The 21,419-nt window shown below is 46.4% G+C and overlaps 1 protein-coding gene across 6 annotated transcripts in view; it reads right to left on the bottom strand.

Annotated features, from left to right (window-relative positions):
* inavab (innate immunity activator b) overlaps nt 1–21,419 on the bottom strand; it is a 99,815-nt gene that overhangs the window by 59,671 nt on the left and 18,725 nt on the right. For 3 of the 6 annotated variants that reach the window (XM_038820225.1, XM_038820226.1, XM_038820231.1), the window contains one exon: nt 13,591–13,659. The exons of 1 other annotated variant lie outside the window; for it this stretch is intronic. The gene's annotated coding sequence lies outside the window, so the exon portion shown is untranslated. Of the gene's footprint in view, nt 1–13,590; nt 14,116–21,419 lie in introns of those variants that run through there. 2 more of the 6 variants (XM_038820229.1, XM_038820227.1) reach the window with 2 other exon arrangements.

Below are 21,419 nucleotides of genomic sequence, written 5' to 3' on the forward strand. Positions count from 1 at the left end.
GGCGTGGGGCATAGCCCCATTTTCGAAGAATTATGGTCCAAGCCTTTGGACAAAAGAATTAGATTTTAAAAAGGGGTCAACTGGAAGGAGAGAGTTCATGGTTTGAATTGGGACTGAATGGCAGGTGGGGGGATTCTTTTGGTGTCCTTGGAGATCAGGAGACTATTTAAAAATGGTGTCCCAATTTTTTGCCAGAATGGGGAGTTCCGGGGAGCAGAGCTCCCCATTGTAAAAAGCGGGGCTATGTGCAGCCTCAGCTGTGCATTCCCCGTTCAGGCCCCTTATTAAAAGTGAGTTATGTTGAATGGCCATGTGTTTCTCGGCACTGTGAGTGCCGGGAAACACGTGGCTAAATGCCGTCGCTAGGGGAATTTGTTCCCTTTTGGGAAGATCGTGCCCTATGTGCCGGCTAAATAGTTAGAAACTCCCCAGGGCCTACAAAAGTGTGACTAATTGTCATTGAATCGCGGTGGGGTATTTGATTTCAGATTGCCAAGCAGTGAAGGATAGACTGTAGCCTAATCTTTACAAATGGACGAGGTTTCATGTACAGAAACATGCATTACAAACATACGTCTCCTTTTTTGAAAATAAATTTAGAGTACCCAAGTATTATTTTTTCCAATTAAGGGGCAATTTAGCATGGCCAATCCACCTAGCCTGCACATCTTCGGTTTGTGGGGGTGAGGCCCATGCAGACATGGGGAGAATGTGAAAACTCCACACCGGCAGTAACCCGGGGCCAGGATCGAACCCTGGTCCTCGGCGCCATGATGAGTCAGTGCTAACTACTGCGCCATCGTGCCACCCCTACAAACATACATCTCCTGACCCAACAACCACAGATTGCTCCTGCAGGTCCAAGAGAATCCCCAGTTAATTCCCACCTTCTGAATACAATTAAAGACTCAATATCTGTACAATTAAATACCTAACTACTATAAAATTAACAGTTGCGGCCTTGGTTCAATGTTTCATTTGAAAAGATGACAGCCCAGAAGATGTACAGTGCTGGCATGGACCCCACTACCACCTGATTCAGTGGTGAGAGAGCAGTCATTGAGCAAAGCCCCCATTATTCAAGTTGTATAGATGTGGATTTAAAACCAAAGTCTGAAAAATACATTGTTAGTTGGATAAATCGAGACGTCGTCTGAAACAAGATGAGAAAAAGGTCACCTCAGACACACTGAACTCACTTCACCACCAGTAAAATAGATGCCTCATTCATGACTACCACTTTCAGCTGGGTTTGGGGTCCCCGTGTACAATTGCTTAAATCCACCAGACAAATAGATATATTGGACAGTTACTCATGGAAACTGAAGAAATTCAGAGTGTCGCACAAAAAATAAATTCTTGGAATTAATTGTAAAATGACAGCTTCCTTGAGGGTTTGGATGATGTCATAAAGCAGGATCAAGTTGGAGCAGTTTGTGAGAAGCTTTTAACCTCAAAGACTAAACTGCAGTCTTTAATCATTCATTCTTTTAAAACAAGAAATTCATTGAGTGATTTATTCCTATCTATATTCAGTTTGTCACTCCTAATTAATGTGACTATCAACGTTGTGATTGGAGAACGTAATACCTAGAGTTCCAATAGTAGTGTCCAACCTGAAGGTAAATCTGGATTGGCTGATGGGTATTACAACTGCTAATCAATTGCTCCCTGTATCCACCAAAGCCCTGCACAATGTTGACCCCCTACTTCAAAGGTCTGGTTTGGTAGCCACAAAATAACCCGGGAGGCAACAAATATACCAATTTCTTGAAGTGCAGACCCTTCCAAGGCTTTCTCACCTGACTGAACAAATTCAGATTCATGCAAACTTCCAATGATGGTATAATGATGTGGAGCTCACCGTTACCCCTCAAACCAGCAGCATTTTTCACGTTTTAGTAAAACTCAAACAAAAACCTGCAGATGTTAGAGGAGTGAGCAAAAAGAAAATATTAAAAATATCAGCAGGACACTCTGCACCTGCGTCAATGCTGACTGTGCTTCATGTTTTAGTTGGGTTTGAAATTATGTATTTCACAAAATCAGAGAATACCAATGCAGAAGAGGCCCTTTGGTCCATCGAGTCTGCACCGACGCATGAAAGACCCTGACCCGCCCACCTCTTCCCACTTGCTAGCACTTGGCATAGCATTGAATGTTATGGCGTGCCAAGTGCTCATCCAGGTACCTTTTAAAGGATGTGAGGCATCCCGCCTCTACCACCCTCCCAGGCAGTACATCCCAGACTGCCACCACTCTCTGGGTAAAAAAGCTTTTCCTCAAATCCCCCCTGAAAATTAATAGCGTTGTGACTCTGGCTTTGGATGGCACAAACCCAACTACAAAAAGTGATAGGCAAATGGTGATAATGAAAGGGCACTGCAACAAAGACAAGCAAGGGTTTAGACTCTTCTGCTGGTTTCAAACACTTCAAAACAACCCCGATGGCAGACTTCACAACACTTGAATCTTCAAGCAGCCATATCACCAGAAGGTTTGTGGGAGATCAAGTTGAGGTATTCTATTACAAGTAAGGGACATATAATTACTAGCTAGCAATCCAACAAAATACATTTGAGTTCTCATGTTGTTACATTGCAAAGTAAATGCTTAGTTAAGTAATTAACCATAGTCCACAAAGAACCATAAGCATTGGATAAAAGCAAATTACTGCGGATGCTGGAATCTGAAACGAAAGGGAAAATGCTGGAAAATCTCAGCAAGTCTGGCAGCACCTGTAGGAACCATAAGCATCTCCCCCATTAGAGAGAGCTAATTTGTTCCGTTACCACGGTTGAATAAATGGCAGACAATTGTATTTGGTTTATCATTTGGGTGCCCTGAATATAATTTCACACTGTGACTGACCTAAGAATGTGTAATGACATGTGGAGTTTTAAAAATACCCATAAAACGTGGCTTGCATGATATGTCAGCTGTATATCTATCAATTTTGCTATAAATGCCAAAATGTTGGCCAAAATGTTGGCTGGTGGTTTGAGGGGTAACACAAAATGTTATTATGGGAATAACAGATTCTCATCCATAATAAATTCAACCAGATTTCATTCATGTTGCTTTAGCTCCAGTTATTTTACTGAATTTGGTAATGCGCAGCCAAATATTGATACCAGTAGAATCAATACAACCTTTGTTCGCAATTTGATGCTGTATTCCTCTCAAAACTAAACTAAATTTATTTCCAATTCTGAGTCTAATTGCAGCATAAGGGCAGTACAGTACCGCAGTGGTTAATGCTGCTGTCTCACAATGCCTAGGACCGGTTCAATTCCAACCGTGGGTTACTGTCTGTGTAGAGTTCTGCACATTCTCCAATGTGCCAAAAGGTTAGGTGGGGTTATGGGGGTGGGGTGGTGATGTGGGCCAAGGTAAAGTGCTCTTTCGGAGGGTTGGCACAGACTTGATGGGCTGAATAGCCTCCTTCTGCACTGTCGGGATTCTATGTCACAGCTAGGTGCTGTGCTGTTCCAAAGTACACTTGAGCAACACAAATATGGTGAAGATATAAAATGTCCTACATCATGGTAACCACAGGAGCAGCTAGCAATAAATCAATAGATTGTGGAAATACACGAGTACACGTCTTATTACCACTTCAAAAGAAGTAGATGATTTTGAAAAGCATAATTCTTACTTTTTTAAACAGCTGTGGGATTGGACCATCCCCCACCTTTAAATGGTATGAGTGTTTTCTTGCTAATATGTTTCAAACTTCCTGAAAACTGTTGTATGGAGGCCCGAGAAAGAATTCCTGTAAAATGATATTGACAGCCAAAAAAACCCGCCTGGAATGCATCTGTTGAGCATTTCCCTGGCATGATGATCAAGGAGTGGCACTTACAGGACCTGCAGAGCCGAGTTGAGTCACTCAGCCTTCCAATCCAGAAATATAAGTCCAAAGAGAAACCCGTAGGAATAAATAATTACAACAAGGTAAAAGAGTCTAAAAAGCTCTCAGAAAATATTATTTAAAAATTCCCCAAAAATTGAGGCGTTTATTAACAAGTCAAAATTTGGTCTCTCTCCCTCCTCTTCTGGTACCTACTAGTTTGAGAATCTATCCTTGTTCCACCATTCTCACTTATCATTTAAAGTCCCTGGGCGGGACTCTCCCCCTACCCCCCCCCCTCCCCGAAACCAGCGCCGCGCGAATCACGCTGGGCCGCTCGGAGAATCGCTGCAAATGCCGAGTTGCTGCGCATAAACGGCCTAGTCCCGCTGGCACCATCCACACCTGGTCGCTGCCGGCGAGTACTCGTCATGAAGGCTTGGGGAGGCAGCCTGTGAGGAGGGGGGAGGGGTGAGAGGAAGGCTCCTTTCCGGGAGGGGGGCCTCCGATTGGGTCTGGCCCGCGATCGGGGCTCACCGAGCGGTGTCCCAGCCTCTCCCCCCTCGGGCCTACTTCCTTGCGTGGCCGTCCCCAGAACCCCGGAGGCCATGTTGGTGAGGGGCCAGTGGGCTCCGCGAGGTTACGGCGCATGTGCTAGTTGGCGCCGGCCCAACTGCGCATGCGCTAGTTGGCGCCGGCCCAACTGCGCATGCGCTAGTTGGCGCCGGCCCAACTGCGCATGCGCGGGACCCAAGGCGACGCGTCTTTTACGCAGCGATGCCCCTGCAAGCCCCACAGAGGGGGGAGAATAGGGGTCTGGGAACGGGCGCCGACGCAGGAGTAAAACACTCCGGTTTTTACTCCGGCGTCAGCACTTAGGCTCCCGTTGGGAGAATCCCGCCCCCTGTTTCCATGAATCTAACCCCAGTTCAAGTTTCTACCTGAGAGAATCTCCATCCTTTCTTTCCTTAGCCTCTGTACTGGTCAATTCCTTATCCTACCTACATCATGTCCTACTCACTCATCACCTCTATCCTCACTGACTTCTGTCACCTTGCCACCTCAAACTTAAATCTTTTCGTGGCCTTAACCCACCCCTTCCAACCTCATCCAACGTTGCATTTCTTACCCTCAAGTTTTGTATTTATCTAATTCTTGTCAGGAAAGTAAAGATAGTTTTAAGGGATTTATATTTGTATTGGTAAACATTAGAAGTAAGGTATAGTTTTAAGTGAGTTTAATTTAATGTTTCTATGCCTGGAAGGATAAAATCTATAGTTAGATTATTGCTGGATAAACCTGTCTGTATGTGCGGGGGTTGGCTAAGTTCCAACTGTGTCTCCACTGTGCTTAAAGAGGGCTGTGGTGTGAAGAATAAATAAAAGGCAGAAGCATGTGGATGCTGCTTACCAACTGGAGCCTTGTAAGGTATAGAAGGTTTTAAGTTTTAGTTTTAGCTAAATTTGTGGGCAGTTGCCGGCACGGCATTGGGGTGCGAACAGCTCTCAACTATGCCAGGAGACGTTGGACAGGACAAGGGAGCTGCAAAAATGCAAGCTTCCCAAGTAACAAGATACAATCCAGATAACCAGGGAATTGGAACAGAAAGAATGTTTAAGACACCTGAAGTTAAGAGAACAGAGAACAAGTTATTGTTCAGAAGAATTCAAGGAAAAGTAAACAAAGCATTCTGGGTTCAAGGGCCAATTGCAGTAACTAGATTTCAAGTGAAACAGCAGAATTCAGAGGTAGATGAAACATTTAATGTCATTTTAATACATTCCGGGAATCGGAAGTTAAAGTGATTGTGAGCAGTTTGCGCTGCAAACAAGACAAAGAAATCCTAAAGGGGTTGGTGTGAATCCCTGAACTGAATTCATTGTTAAAAGTGGAGTAGAAACTTTGTTCAAAAGTATCATTTGTAAAACCTGGACTGGATTTCGGAAAGCAAACCATGAAGGGAAAGCATACTTATGAGAGATGATTATAAAGTAGGAGTGGAGTTGGGAAATTCTCACATGACAATCGTCTGGGGAGATTCCAAGGAGACATCCACAAACATTCACTTGGCATTCAGAGTGGAGAATGTGTTTGCCCAAAGTTATCTTGCATGCTTGAAAGGAACTTTGTGTTAATGAGACCCTTGTAGCTTTAGATGTACTTTGCAATCTGTGTTAATCCTAAAACCTGGGTGTAATTGTTAAGCTTAGGGGGGAGTAAAGATGTATTGTATCATAATACATTTCTTGCATGTTTAATAAATGATTTTATCCTGTTGTTAAAACTAATTGGCAGCCCTGTGAATCTGTTCCTCTACAAAAAAATGTTATGGGCTTTTGAACCAGAATTGCATTCTGGGATCATCCCATCCAGTTGTAACATCAACTGGGATCATAACATTCTGAACTTTTGAGCTTCCTTGCTTCCTTTGCCTTATCGTTGTCTTCAAACATCTTGGTCCCACTGCCAGAAAATTCTTCTTTAAACCATTCCACCTCCCTTTCAGAGTTTACGTGAAACTTTGACTAAAATTTTGGTGACCCATCCTAATTATTCTTTCTTTGGCTTGAGTGTTCCATTCTCTGATTATGTAAAGAGTGATGGAGCATTTATATAAATGCAAATATATGGCGTGATCTACCGGTCGCGTGCGTCCGAACGGGGATGCAATGGAGCCAGTATGTGCTGGGAGAGACCTCCCCAGGCTTCTGATGGCCATTGAGCCTTGCAAGTTCTAATGGGAGGACCCAATTTACAAACCCACCTAACCGTGCCAACACTCGATCTAACCGTCTCCCGGCATCTATCGGCCTTCACAGGGAGACCCTAGCTGGGTGCCAAGTAGTATTGGTCCACGCAAATGTGGACCAGGTGGAATGGCAACTGGGGGGTCTCCCAGGCCATTGGGTGGTCAAGGACAGGGCGGGGTGGCCCCTTTGCTCTTCCCTGGAATCAGGCACCTTGGCACTGCCAGGATGGCAACTTGGCACTGCAACCCTGGCACTACCAAGGTACCTGGGTTGCACTGTCAGGCTGACAGGAACACTGCCAGGATTCCAGGGTGGCACTGCCAAGGCTCAAAGCCTGAGGGGGGCCATGCCCATGAAAAGAGAGATGATGGGGGTATGAAGGGTGGGGGGATTGAAGAGCAAGTATGATAGGGCCTCCGGAAAGTTAGGGGATGAAGAGTGAGGGTCCTGGAATTGTGGGGGCACAAAAGGAGGGGTGGGAAGGCATGAAAGGGGGCCCCTCAGCAACCCGATAGCAGGGTGTCCTCACTTTGGGGGGGGATAAAGTCCACGTGTGTAGGCAGTAACATTTCCAATGGGTGGGGGGTGTAGGGATGTGGGGAACCCTCAAACTAACTCAAAGATGGAGCCACACTTTCAAAATGGTGGCCTGATCTCTGAGGATCCTGTCTGGCTAATGGGTTCAGCTCCAAGTGATGAAAATTATTCTAAGGGCACGATCAAACAAAAACTTTTCTGGACGAGATCTACCACCCATATTGCACTCGAAAAGCATCTTGGCACGGCCGGTAGATGTTGGGAGAACCCTCTTCCGGGATCTACCCGGCTTGCCACGCCTCGTAAGATCTGATGCGATCTCGCGAGACGTCGCAATGTGAATCCTGCCCATTGTGGGCAGGATCACTTACTGGCAAATCTCCATATTAGAGTGGGACTGTTAGGGAGGTGCAGGGATGGGGTGAGCGAGCCCCCCTTATAGGTACATTGGGGCTTGGGGGGTGTTGGGGCATCACATCACAAATGGCATCTCAAATGACATCTCAATCTCTCCCTGTACTGAGGGGGTTTAGTGAGTGGAGCTCCTCAGTGCAGAAAACGGGACTATGTTCGGCCTCAGTCGCCTATTCCACGCTGAGGCCCCCAATCTACATGAGTGGCCGTTCAATAGCATGGTGTTTTACGACGCTTCGAGTGCTGGGAAACACCTGGCAAACACGCACGCAATGGGACTCTGTTCCCATTCAGGTAGATCACACTATACAAGTCTCATTCGTGGCGGGTTTTTCTGGGAATTTCTCCCCGACTCTGTCAGCGAGTTCCCCACCACTATCTAGCCACACATAGTCACTTTTTCAGGCCCTATGGAGTTTTCGCCCTGGTCAAGCCCACACTTAAAATGATTTTCAACACTGGGAGCTGAACTCGCTGGTCAAATTGGCTCCTCAGAGATCGGGCCAGCGTTTTGAAAGGGTGCCCTGATCTCTAAGTGTGCTTGAGGATCCCCACTACCCCCACCCATGGGCAATGTCACTCCAACACATATGGGCATCCTAGAATGATGACACCCCTCAATGGAGTCACTGAGGTCCCCCCTTTTCAGGTCCTCCCACACCCCCTTTGTTCCCCCCCGCCCCTGTTTCAGGAGCCCCACCCTTCACTCCCCCAGCCTTCCAGAGGCCCTTCATACCCGCAATGAACCCTCCTTTTGTGGGCATGGCTCCCCTCAGGCCCTGACCCTGGCAATGCTCCTGCCTGCTTTGCAGTGCCACCCGAGCACTTTGGCAGTGCCAGGGTGTTAGTGCCAAGGTGCCATCCTGGCAGTGCCAAGTTATCTATGTTCTTGGTGAGGGTCAGTGGGCCACACTCCCCTGTCCCAGATCACCCCGGGGCATCCGATAGCCCGGGAGACATTCCACCTAGCCCACGTACTGAACGGTGTCTGGCTGGGGACTCCCTGGGAATGCCGTTAGATGCCGGGAGGCTGGTAGATCCTGGGGTGAGAGCACCTAAGCAAGTTTAAAACCTACCTAGAAGTGTGCGGCTGTGCCCCCCCCCCCCCCCCCCATTGTGGGGAGTGTGGTGAATGTGATTCACACAGGATTATAATCTGTATATATATGTGCCTATATTGTAAGTGCAGTTGCACTACCTGACCACCACGGGGAGTAGCTCTGGGAATACTCGAGAGTTGTACTGGGCTTCTCCCTTGGCTCCGCCCAGAACTCCTCCCCCGGGAGCTACTGTATAAAGATCAGTGCCACAGGGTCAGCCGGCCAGTTCACCGAAAGTTCAACGGCTAACAGGCTGGCTCTGTTGTAAGTATATTAAAACCGCTATTCTAATCCTACAAGCACGTGTCTGTAGAATTGTTGGTTCCAACAATTTAATATACTTGGGAAACAGTCGAAGAAAATCATGGAAGCAGCCCTCAAGCCCGGACGCCTAGGACTCGACCCGCAGGATGCAGAGGCTAAGGAAATTTTTTCCCACTGGCTGAAATGTTTTAAATCCTACCTGGCAGAAGCCAGCACCGCCGGAACAACGGAGGAACAAAAACTCAGCCTACTGCATGCGAGGGTAAACCACAGAATCTCCGCACAGCTAAATCCGGCCGGTTCTTACACCGCAGCGCTGGCGATATTGGACAAAATGTACGTTAGGCCCATTAACGAGGTTTATGCACGCCACGTGTTTACGACTCGCCGTCAGCGGCCTACAGAAACACTTGCTGAGTTTGTACGGGAACTGAACAATCTTTCCAATGACTGTAATTATCAAGCCGTTACCGCGGCTGAACATAGGGAGCTTGCTGTGCGGGACGTTTTCGTAGCAGGCCTTAGATCTAACTATGTGCACCAAAGACTGCTAGAAAAGGGGGCCCAAGACTTAGACACTACTGTGGAGGCTGATACCACTATGGAAGTCTCCTTCCGCAGCCTCACCCTGTTTCCCGCGGACTCCGCGACCTCATCGTGGGCCCCCGACCAACAATCCCCCCAAGCCTGTGCCGCACGGCCCCCCAGCTACCGCGCTGCCAAAGCCAGTTACTCTGCTGCCCCAGCCAACTACTCAGCTGCTCCAGCCAGCTACTCAGCTGCCCCAGCCTGCCATTTCTGTGGCCAAAGCCAGCACCAGTGGCAGCACTGCCCAGCCCGATCCGCGACCTGCAGCAGCTGCGGGAAGAAAGGCCACTATGGCAGAGTGTGCCTCGCGAAAAGGGCCCCAGTTTTTAACTCCCCTACAGAGAGAACAAATCGCTCCCAACACCAGCGGGCCCATGGGGCCCGAAATGCTGCGGCCTACTCCCCAACTCCGCCCCCTCCCGCTATGTGCAATCCATGGGGGCCGCCATCTTGGTAAACCCCCACCATGCAGCCGGCCACGTGTGACTCATGGGGGCCGCCATCTTCCTCGCCGCTCACCACGTGCGATCCACGTGCCCCATCTGCATCGGCATGCTCAGAAAGCTCATCTGAAGAATACGACTTCCCCGGGCACTCACCACGCGGCCCGCAACTCAACGCGGTCACACTAGATCAATCCCGCCCCAAGCACCTACGAAGTTCGATGGCGGAGGCCCAGATCAACGGGTACAGCACACCATGCCTCTTTGACTCCGGGAGCATCCAGAGCTGGGGCACTACCACGGGAGTCTCACTTCTGGCGTGGCTGAGGACACCAGGCCCGGTCCTCCTGAGGAAGCACGTCAGGGGGCACAAAACTGACCCCCTTGTTGAAAAGGTGCGCCTCCTCCATTCCAACCCCCAGTACGCATTCGTGGAGTTCCCGGACAGTCGCCAGGACACAGTATCCCTTCGGGACCTGGCACCCGCTGGATCCAGCCCCCCTCTTCCCCCACTGAGGAACCCCTTACCCCGTTCCCTATGCTGCTGCCCGCTCGCGCCCCCGATTCCGCAAGCTCACCCCACCGGTTCCACGCGCCAGAACCAGCCCCCCCCCCCAGTACCCCCAGTCTCCGGACGAGCCAGAGGTGTATAAAGTTCGGACGTGACCCGCCCCGGAGTCTGGCATCGTGCCCCTGCTCTCAACACCCACCTAGCCACCGCAAGAGGCTGCAACCCCAGTGCTCCGCAGATCGAAAAGAACAATTCATCCACCGGACAGACTAACTCTGTGAGCCACCACCCCCGCTGGACTCGATTTTTTTCACAGGGGGTGAATGTGGTGAATGTGATTCACACGGGATTATAATCTGTATATATATGTGTCTATATTGTAAATGCAGTTGCACTACCTGACCACCAGGGGGAGTAGCTCTGGGAATACTCAAGAGTTAACATAGACATAGAACATAGAACAGTACAGCACAGAACAGGCCCTTCGGCCCTCAATGTTGTGCCGAGCCATGATCACCCTACTCAAACCCACGTATCCACCCTATACCCATAACCCAACAACCCCCCCCCCTTAACCTTACTTTTATTAGGACACTACGGGCAATTTAGCATGGCCAATCCACCTAACCCGCACATCTTTGGACTGTGGGAGGAAACCGGAGCACCCGGAGGAAACCCACGCACACAGGGGGAGGACGTGCAGACTCCACACAGACAGTGACCCAGCCAGGAATTGTTGTACTGGGCTTCTCCCTTGGCTCCGCCCAGGACTCCTCCCCGGGAGCTGCTGTATAAAGATCAGTGCCACAGGGTCAGCCAGCCAGTTCACCGAAAGTTCAACGGCTAACAGGCTGGCTCTGTTGTAAGTATATTAAAGCCGCTATTCTAATCCTACAAGCACGTGTCTGTAGAATTGTTGGTTCCAACAGGGAGCATCGTGATCGCACCGCCTTGCGAGGTCCGGGTAGATCCCGCAATGTATACTGGCTGCCGGGAAGCCCACAGGAGGTCGGTAGATCACGTCCTTAGTGTGGGCTAGCCCAGAGAGAAACACCCTAGGGCCTGAAAAAGTGACTGTCTATGGTTTGATAGTGATGGGGAACTCGCTGACAGAGTCGGGGTGAAACTCCCAGCAAAGCCCACCTGAAATGACACTTAGAAACCTTTCCGATAGATCGTGGCCATAAAGTTCTTGCTGTGAAGGTTTATCACAAATTGTACATCGGACATCATTTCAAATATCTCACAGTGCCGAAGCACAAAGAATACACATCCACAGATGCACAATCAGGACTCAGATATCATGGGTGGGACTCATATGTTTAGAACCCTTCCTATTAATTCCCAAAGCTATCCTAAGAGATCATATAGCAAACTTCACCCTGGAGCTCCCCTCCCCCACCAGCGCCCACGAAAAAGAGCAAACAGATGTGATGATTTAACACTTCTAATTCGCATTGAGGCCTCTATTTGACATATGCCGAACACAAGATTGTTCCCTACAAGCTTTCTGCTATCAAGTACTGTTGCAGAAACAGCAAGAAGTAAGTCATCACAAAGAGTAGTAGTGGCAGGAAGCATGATTGTGCTGTGGTGCTGCAGGAAGCAGACAATCTCAACAGCAAGAAACCCCTTCCCCATAAAAAAAAGTTTGTTCACTGCCATCTCATGAATTTGGGAAGCTGACCCTTGCTGTGTCTGTAACAAACTCCTGCTGGCAATGGACTTTTGAAAAACACAATATATTATGTGATACACATACTCAAGCCATAATGCCATGTGGCAAGCACTTATAACTAATCAGTCGTAAAATGTATCAATGTCACCTATTGATTCCTGCTGTTTATTTTGTTAAGCAGTCTTTGTAAAAATAGTAAATCACCAGATACTAGCCACATTAATTAACTGTGCAATTTACAAGCCCTGTTCTTGTGGCTTTCAATTTTCACTGCTGAGATATATCTCTCGTCTGACTTTTTAAAAATTCAATTAGCGTTAGTAACAGGGTCATTACTTTTCAAATAGTTCAGTGTCAACTCTTAGCTACGTGGTTATCAGTGATTGCAACATGACCTATCCCAAGAATTGTTAAGTTTGATTGTATCAGTATTTAGTCATTCACCTGAATCATTGTTTAGTCAGATGTCTCGGTCTGATTTCACAATTTAGAGCAGCTTTTTTAAATGGTCATCTCCACATTAATAATCGTATAAAATTTTCCCATCACAGAAAATAGTACAAAATGCAACTTAAGATGAAGATAAGCAATTATTCTGGAGAAAGAAAACCTGCGATTTATCTTTTCCTGAAAGAGTCTCCAACTCACAGAGATATAAAACCAAATGCTGTATAATATAAGAATATATCTTTTATGCTCTCCTTTCCTGAATGCAGTGGCTCAAGTTGGGCCACAATCGATGGTCTATGGGAGCACCTCAGTCAAGAGAACATTACTGTGGTGAGAGCTTGGACGTTATGTGCTGTCAGGTGAATCTCTCTTGGAGATTTTTCATTCAAGTGTATTAATAATTAAAACATCATTGAAGCAAATGCAAATAATGAAGAAATTAAAATACAGGAACAAAGCCAACAGGGTGTTGGCTATACCAAAGCTCCAACGAAGGAATCTCAATGTTTAAGATTTGTTTACCGCGTTTCAGTTGACATACATTCGTCATAAAAACAGGCGTACCGAAAGCTCAAGTGTTGTTCTGACAATGCTTATTGTTTTTGAATACTGATTCTTTGTTTCTCCTTCAATTTATGCCAATCTCCAGAATACAAAAGCAATTCAAACATTCAAATGTTCCTCGGTTCACACAAAATAACACGCTTATCCTTAAATGTTGTCGTTGCTTTGTGATAAAGCAGAATTATAATAATTTCAGGACAATTTTGCTTATGTTTTAACACAGCCCCAGTATGTACTGGGACCACTACCAACTGCTGACCTTGCAAACTGCCTGCACATTAAAATATCTAATGTTATTTTATCAGATTCACTTTGAAGCAGTGATGTGAACTGGCGGAGACATGGTAAAACTACACCCGAAAGGTGCGCCCGGTCTGTGAAGCAAACAGTCTTTAAGATGCCAGAGAGAACTTGTGCTCGGAATCTAAATATCCTTACCTGCTTATGTCAAACGTGCCTGGAACACAATTCTAAACCACCACGAAAGAACTTTCCAGCAGGAGAAATCTAGAAGGCACAACAAAAACGTCTGTTCAATCCCTCAAATAAACAGCTGAGTCGACCTAATTCACTGTCTCCACTGTGTACACTCCTGAAAATCACTAACCTGTTGCAACTTGAGTGTGAGGGAGGAGCAAAATGTAAAACCTTATCAGCAGTAAATCGTCGAACTGAAACGGCAGGATTAAACAAACACCAACAGTGGAGGCTTAATGAAGAACTCCCTTCCACGACGTGTTTCATTCGCTGAATAGATGAGTGAGACGTAAACCAACAAGTCCTTTGTTGTTTAATTTAGATCATTTCACAAATGTAACTTTAAGGTGCAAAGTATGCACTGAATTGGTTCTGTACGATGTAGTGTGTCATACATTCCAAGCACTACATTAATTCTCTCCCACTCAAACCAGGACAAAGCAGCCTTTGCACAATTTCACAAAGTGACTGCTGTCAGCAAGGCTGGAGACTCGGGACTTGTATATTCTCATTCTTTCCCAAGCTTCAAGCCAATGGAGCATATGTAATGGCTGGTGTTTTCAGCTTTGTACATGCACAACTGGACACCACTTCTTATCAAAAACTACACTGCGGGTTGTACCTTTGAACATCAATTGTCACGGAGGATCATCGACTAAGTGAAAGACTCTCTTTGATCTGCCTTCTAGTGCAACGGACTGACCGGGTGTTTCAGACTGGCACACCCCAAGGTCCAGAGCTATGTTCTGAGACTTGCACTAAAATATGGGGGAGCTATACAGGCTCAATGGGGGAAGCCACTAAAGCCCTCCCATCATATAGCACACAAAGGGTGGGATTTTCCGTCCCATCCCCAACCCCACAGCGTGCTTTGCGGCAGTGCAGGTGGTGGTCCGGCATTGGCAACGGATTTTCCCGTTGTTTGCACCCTCCGCCGCCAAAGAACGCATGGCGGGGGCTGGCCATCAACAGGACTGGAAGAAATTGAGCTGCATTGCACTTTGTGTCACATTTGAACTGTTATGTCATGTGCGCATCAAAATTTTATGAGTGAAGCAATTTTTCGAAAAAAAAAAGACTTTCCCAAACCTAAGACCCAGCCGAGACGAAAAGGACAAAGGTTGGGATTATGGTTTGAATTCTGACACTGGGAGAAGTGTTTAATGTGTGAATTATTCAAGGCTCCTGACCAATGCTGAGAGGCAATTGCAAAAGCAGATAGGATGTAATGTCAGGACAATTAAATATTAAACAAGAATAAGACCTTGGTCAGGTCACATCCAGAATACCATTTTTAGTTTGATCTCTATGGCTGTGATAGAGGACATTGAAGGTCTGGAAAACATTCAAAATGTGGCTATCAGATTGGTTAATAGTTCCCAGGTTTAATAAGAGGAGTCTGCACCTTCTCCATGTGTTTGCGTGGATTTCCTTCCGGTGCTCCGGTTTCCTCCCATAGTCCAAAGATGTGCAGGTTAGGTGGATTCACCATGATAAATTGCCCTTAGTGTCCAAAAAGGTTGGGTTGGGTTACTGGGTTATGGGGTTATGGGGATAGGTTGGAGGCATGGGCTTAAGTGGGGCGCTCTTTCCAAGTGCCAATGCAGACTCGATGGGCCAAATGGCCTCCTTCTGCGTTGTAAATTCCATGATTATATTCAATCTGTATCGATTAAAACTGGATAGATTAGTGAGGGGCAGGGGACATAAACATGAATTGTCATAGAATTTACAGTGCAGAAGGAGGCCATTCGGCCCATCGCGTCTGCACCGGCTCTTGGAAAGAGCACCCTACCCGAGGTCAACTCCTCCACCCTATCCCCATAACCCAGTAACCCCACTCAACACTAAGGGCAATTTTGGACACTAAGGGCAATTTATCATGGCCAATCCACCTAACCTGCACATCTTTGGACTGTGGGAGGAAACCGGAGCACCCGGAGGAAACCTACGCACACATGGGGAGGATGTGCAGACTCTGCACAGTTATGTAAGCATTGAGATAAGCTACAAGCTTGGAGTTGATTTATCTTGAAAGTCATTGATCTTATGAATCATTGCTGGCCCAGGCAGTAACTATGGAACCATTGTAAGCATTAATAAGGGAGCAGGCTGAGTTCCTGAGAATGGCCTCCATAAACTACACACAGTAAGTAGGTAGGCCATTGAGGGCTGATTCACTCAGTGATCATGAGGTTCTGAAGCCCTCATGATTGCAATAGGATATCAAAAAAAAAATCTTGAGCCCTTTCCTAAATTGGCCTGAGTTTTCACTTTCTTTATGTCCTTCCCTGGATGTTGTTTGACTGTGTTGATGCAGTGAGGGTGATGGAGGGTAGAAGGAACTCCATATACCAGGTTGAGGCAGGTAAGGTCAAACGTGTTTCGCAGCTGACAAAAAGTATTTGTGAATTTTAATATAGATGTGAGATGCCTTGAAACGTACAACCCAGAAGCAAAATGTCAAAGTGGCCATCTATTTTGTAAAATAACTTTTGACATTACATTTGGCACGGCTTTCATTTGATCACTTCATATTTTCTACACCTTCGAATGAGATGTTTAAATGATATCTCTCATGATATGACATATCTTGTGTCATTATTTTAAAGAAGGGGGAGGTCTCCCTGGCCAATATTTATCCCTTGACTAAAATCACCAAAACAAGTGAATCAGTAGTTAACTTCACTACTAAATGCTGGACTCTGCTGAGCGCAAAACCGGCTGCCAACTTTTCATACGTAACAGTGAGTGCATTTCAAAAGTAATTTGTTGATTGGATTGGATTGGATTGGATTTTTTTATTGTCACGTGTACCGAGGTACAGTGAAAAGTATTTTTCTGCAAGCAGCTCAACAGATCATTCATTACATGGGAAGAAAAGGGAATTAAACAGAATTCAAGAAAATACAAGAAAATACATAATAGGGCAACACAAGATATACAATGTAACTACATAAGCATTGGCATCGGATGAAGCATACAGGGTGTAGTGTTAATAAGGTCAGTCAATAAGAGGGTCATTTAGGAGTCTGGTGACAGTGGGGAAAAAGCTGTTTTTGAGTCTGTTTGTGAGTGTTCTCAGACTTCTGTATTTCCTGCCCGATGGAAGAAGTTGGAGAAGTGAGTAAGCCGGGTGGGAGGGATCCTTGATTATGCTACCCGCTTTCCCCAGGCAGCGGGAGGTGTAGATGGAGTCCATGGATGGGAGGCAGGTTTGTGTGATGGACTGGGTGGTATTCACGACTCTCTGAAGTTCCTTGTGGTCCTGGGCTGAGCAGTTGCCATACCAGGCTGTGATGCAGCCCAATAGGATGCTTTCTATGATGCATCTGTAAAAGTTGGTAAGGGTTAATGTGGACATGCCGAATTTCCTTTGGTTCCCTGAGGAAGTATAGGTGCTGTTGTGCTTTCTTGGTGATAGCGTCGACGTGAGTGGTCCAGGACAGATTTTTTGTGATGTGCACCCCAAGGAATTTGAAACTGCTAACCATCTCCACCTCGGCCCCATTGATGCTGACAGGGGTGTGTACAGTACTTTGCTTCCTGAAGTCAATGACCAGCTCTTTAGTTTTGCTGGCATTGAGGGAGAGATTGTTGTCGTGACACCACTCCACTAGGTTCTCTATCTCCCTCCTGTATTCGGACTCGTCGTTATTCGAGATCCAGCCCACTATGGTCGTATCATCAGCAAACTTGTAGATGGAGTTGGAACCAAGTTATGCCACACAGTTGTGTGTGTACAGGGAGTAGAGCAGGGGGCTAAGTACGCAGCCTTGCGGGGCACTGGTATTGAGGACCATTGTGGAGGAGGTGTTGGTGTTCATTCTTACTGATTGCGGTCTGTTGGTCAGAAAATCGAGGATCCAGTTGCAGAGTGGAGAGCCAAGTCCTAGGTTTTGCAGCTTTGATATGAGCTTGGCTGGGATTATGGTGTTGAAGGCGGAGCTGAAGTCAATAAATAGGAGTCTGATGTAGGAGTCCTTATTTTCGAGATGCTCTAGGGATGAGTGTAGGGCCAGGGAAATGGCGTCTGATGTGGACCGGTTGCGACGGTATGCGAATTGAAGTGGGTCAAGGCGTTCTGGGAGTGTGGAGGTGATGCGCTTCATGATCAGCCTCTTAAAGCACTTCATTACAACTGACGTCAGGGCCACCGGATGGTAGTCATTGAGGCACGTTGCCTGGTTCTTCTTTGGTACCGGTATGATGGTGGTCTTCTTGAAGCAGGTGGGGACCTCGGAGTGGAGTAGGGACAGGTTAAAGGTGTCTGTGAATACCTCTGTCAGCTGGTCTGCGCAGGCTCTGAGTGCACGACCAGGGATCCCGTCCGGGCCCGTCGCCTTCCACGGGTTCACTTTCAGGAAGGCCGATCTGACTTTGGAAGCTGTGATGGTGGGAATGGGTGAATTATGGGCTGCTGGGGCACTCGACAGCGGATTGTTGGTTATCTGCTCGAACTGAGCATAGAATGCATTAAATTGTAAAATGTTTTGGGGCATCCTGAGAATGTAAATTGCATAACAATGCATGTTTCCAATACAACGCTGGCTTGGCTGCTCTCCCACATTCTACTCTCCAGAAACTTGAGGAACTCTGCAGCCTTGGTCTTAATTCACAGCAAATTCCATCCTCCTATCCCCCCTGTGTTCACTAACCTATACTGGCTTTCAGTCAAGCAACATCTTGAGCTCAACATTCCCATCCTTGTTTTCAAATCCCCCATGGTCTATAGCCCTCCCTAACTCAATAATCTTCTCCAGCCCCACAAACTTCCGCGATATCTGTACTCATCTAATTCCAGCATCCCGTGTATCCCCAATTTTAAATGTGCCACCATTGGCAATCACGCCTTCAACTACCTGAGCTCTGGATTAACCTCCCTACAACTTTCTGTCTCACTTTCACCCTATTGGAACCACTCTTTAAAACCTACTCTTTGACCAAGCTTTCAGTCATCTGGCCTAATAGCTCCTTATGTGGCTCGGTATCATACTTTGTTTTACAGTAGAACATAGAAAACCTTTTAGTGCATAATGAGGCCATTCAGCCCATTGAGTCTGCACCGACCCTCTGAAAGAGGATCCTACCTAGGCCCAGTCCCCCACCCTCTCCCCGTAGCTCCATAACCCTACCTAACCTGTACATCTTTGGACACCAAGGGATAATTCAGCATGGTCAATCCACCTAACCTGCACATCTTTGGATTGTGGGAGGAAACCAGAGCACCTGGAGGAAACCCACGCAGACACGGCGAGAAAGTGCAAACTCCTGCATTAAGGCTAGAATTGAACACGGGTCCCTGGCGCTGTGAGGCAGTACTGCTAACGACTCTGCCACTGTGCTGCCCTCATGCACATGTGAAGCACTGTGGGTCATTTATTACATTGAAGACATTATATATAAAAACTGTACTATCCAGTCCAGGAAGGCAACAGTAAACATTCAAATTTTCTTCTGTACAAGTGGTACATGCTTAGGGACAGAGATAACTCAATGTCCTTAATGATGGAACTAAATATGCGACAATGTCCAAACCACACTAGGGTATAAATAACATCAGCTAACATGTTACAACGTCCTCCAAGCAAAATCTCAGATGTGACTACATTTTTTCCTGATCTTAAAAAGACAGGGGTTTAAGTAAATTATACTTTTAAAATATGTATAAACAATAAACACAGACTGCCTTGGTAAATATTCCTCTTTTTTGTTATTATGTGAGAGCGTTTCATTTTTCTCCCCTTCCCTTTTTTAAGGTATTTCAGCATTTTTTTTCATAATTTCTCTGCCTGATGACAGGCCCGGCCCACAGCACCTTCACCTCCAACACAGGTAGGGTAAGGAGGAATGCCCTGAATCCACCTCAGTCAGAACGGGGATCAAACCCAATGCTGTTGGCACAAATCTGATCCACAACAGCCAGTCACAAAACTGGGACAACCAATCCTCCAAAGAGTCTGGATTGCTGTGTCAACATGCACTTCTACATGTATGTTACAGTCTGGAGCTATGAGGTCGCAGCTCCAATTTTCTTTCCATCACATGGCTGACCAGGAATTTCTCCCACTCCCACTGCCTGCCATTGGCGTACGTTCAAAAGATTAACGTTTAGATATTCAGCCTGTTTAGCTGTGTAAAGAACGCACCTGGGTGATTAAGTCTTGGAAATTGAATTGAACCCGGATCTTTGGTTGAGCAGACCTCCTTATTATCATAGAATCCCCGCAGTGCAGAAGGAGGCCATTCAGCCGATCGAGTCTGCACCGACTCTCCGAAAGAACACTCCACCCCGCCCTATTCCAATAACTTTTTAACCTAACCTACTCATCTCTGGACACAAAGCAGCAATTTAGCAAGGTCAATCCACCTAACCGAAGCACCCAGGAGGAAACCCAGGCAGACACAGGGAGATCATGCAAACTCTGCACAGTCACCCAAGGCCAAAATTGAACCTGGGCCCATGGAGCTGTGAGGTAGCAGTTCTAACCACTGTACCTGTGGTAGGCTATATTAGGGGTATCGCGGTACCTAGGTGGGATGTACCTTTACTGTAGTATGAGTGGTAGAACCTGCCTGGGGTGGGAGATTTTGGATGCTGTGCAGAGGCTGCGGATAAAAGCTTGCTTTAAAAGCTGTTCCCCTTTGGGACCCAGACCATGATGCCAGGCCCACCACCGGTGAGAGCTCCTGATATAATGAGCTCCTCCAATGCCTCATCTGACAATAGCTTGTCAGTGTGTCTGATATCCCAGCCTAATTTAAAGTGGGGGTACGTTAAAATCCTGGGTGATTCGGTAGATCAGACCTCCCCTCAAAAATTTCCAAAAGCATGGCCCACCTGGGGGTTTAAGCTGTGATGGCAAAATCAGTTTTTACATTTATGTGCCACAATTAGAGTGTTCTCTGTGGATTTTTATGGCCATTCTATCTCCACAGATGCTGTCAGACCTGCTATGATTGTCCAGTATTTTCTGTTTTTGTTGTTAAGTAATGTATGCTTGTGTATGGGTATGTGGGCTCCTTGTTTTTTTTCCCCCTGAAAACTGCTCTTACAGCATTTGGTTGCACATTGCCGACTTCTACCTCAAATCATTCAAAAGATCATCAGAAATACACGTTGTTGTCTGATATCAGGTTGTGTATTGAAATCTTTTGTTTGCCTCAAGAATCAAGGTGCAAGAATGGTAATTAACCGGAATTCTCTGAATGGATCATCTCCGTCTGTCATCTCGAGCTGACTCTATCTTGGAATAGATACTCTAAAATTTGAAGCTCATGATCGCCAGTTTTTCAGGAGATGGAGATAGGGGATTTTATCAAAATATGCAAATGATCACAGAGAAATTTGAGTTACAATGGTAGATTGATTGAAACTGCTTCAGTTAAAGTGTCAATTCCAATCAGGGAAAGAGGGAAATACTCAAAGCAGTACAATGGGCAATTTGATAGGTTGCATAGTGGTGGGATCTAGTGCTGAGAAGAGGGAATCAGTCAAAAAGATCCCTGAAATTAGTTTTATTTTAATTAGAAACAATTTAGCTTGTCTGTACATCATAAATCTACCTTCACAACCAACATGGCTGTGTCTAATCGAAATTATTCATGTGTAATGTTCTCGGGACCAAGTTTGATCTAAAACAACAGCAATGTCTTACTGTTACTGATGTTAATTGCTTTGCGTTACCTCTTTGTCGGTATGTGTACTACGATTTTCACACTTGCACTCATGTTTTAACAGTGAAAGGGCAGGGAACTGGTTTGAGCTCCCATCTTTTGGCATTAATGGA

Source organism: Scyliorhinus canicula, chromosome 15 (genome assembly GCF_902713615.1).
Source record: "Scyliorhinus canicula chromosome 15, sScyCan1.1, whole genome shotgun sequence".
Classification (NCBI taxonomy): Eukaryota; Metazoa; Chordata; class Chondrichthyes; order Carcharhiniformes; family Scyliorhinidae; genus Scyliorhinus; species Scyliorhinus canicula.